A 1374-nucleotide genomic window follows, 5' to 3' on the forward strand; every position below is an offset into this window, starting at 1 on the left:
CTGTTTTTTAAATCACTTGGTACTTCACTCCATTTGTTTAGTATGTAGTGTCTAAACAGCTGAGAGCAAAGACCACGCATGCGCGAGATCACCTTCTTGCCGTCATCATCCATGATGATGCCGCCGCTGAAGTCGACAGAGTAAGACAAGCCCTCTGGCCGGTGACGCGTGAACCTGGGTGTCCCGGCAGGGGTCTCTAGCGGCGTGTCGATGGGGGTACAGACGTCAGGTGTCTCCACCGGCGTCTAGGCCCCGAAGCGAGGAGTGTCGAGTGGGGTGGCTCCTGGCAGAGTAGGTAGAGGTGTGTAGCTTCTAGGAACAGTCAGCCGTGCAAAACCTGGCGTAGATGGCAATGCTGTGGCTGGTGTGGGGGCGGGCAAAGAAGGGGAGGGTAAAGAGCCTCGTCGAACACGAGGCGGTGTGGAGGCATCGGTGGCGGAATCCCCACAACAACCGCCACCGCCACCACTAGAGCGTCGGTGTCTAGACGAGTGTGAAGCTCGTCTCGCCGACGTCGAAGCTTCGGAGCGCGCCGAATGCTCCGAAAGAGAGGGAGATGCGGATGGAGTAGGAACGCGCAATGATGCGCTAGAGCGATGACGCTCCACGTACCACTGTCTCTTCCCAAAAAGCCGTCGCGTAACACATGATTCTCTGGAAGATACGCTTGATGACCTTCGTAGATTTGCTTCTTCAGTGAGGGTGCCCTACGTGCATTCAGTCTAGGTCCACATGTGACACATGCTCTGTATCCGCTTGTTTGAAGCCCTGCATGTATACACATGATAATAGATCAACTATGGGAAAAAACAAGATTTACAGTGTCTGAGTGAGGAGTGTCAATAGATCACCTGAGCATTCCGTTAGCCCAGGATAGTCATGCATGGTCCACATTAGAATGCCTCTGATCAAAGCATTCCGTCGTCCTGTGTGTCGGCTCATATCCACCACCTCTATGCCAATCCACAATTGTTGTAGCTCTTCCAATAGTGGACGAAGATACACATCCATATTCCCCACTTTATATCGCCCTGGTACAATCAAGCTTAGCCATAGGTGCCCCTTCTTCGTAGTCAACCACGGGGGAATGTTGTAGTTGACGATGACAACGGGCCATACACTGTAAGATGTTGATCTTTGACCAAATGGATTTACGCCATCCATAGCCAGGCCTAAGCGCAAATTTCGAGCTTCCCTGGCAAAATCCGACCATGTTCCATCTATATGTTTCTAGGCTGCGCAATCTGCAGGAATTCGTAGCACACCATCCGAAGATTTATTCTCCTCATGCCATGATGCTAGGGCGGCCATGGACTTACATTCGAAGAAATGCTTGATGCGAGGAAGCAGAGGAAAATGTCGCAAAACCTTTTG

This window comes from Adiantum capillus-veneris, chromosome 18, assembly GCF_014529385.1.
Source record: "Adiantum capillus-veneris isolate H3 chromosome 18, ASM1452938v2, whole genome shotgun sequence".
In the NCBI taxonomy this organism is placed as follows: domain Eukaryota; kingdom Viridiplantae; phylum Streptophyta; class Polypodiopsida; order Polypodiales; family Pteridaceae; genus Adiantum; species Adiantum capillus-veneris.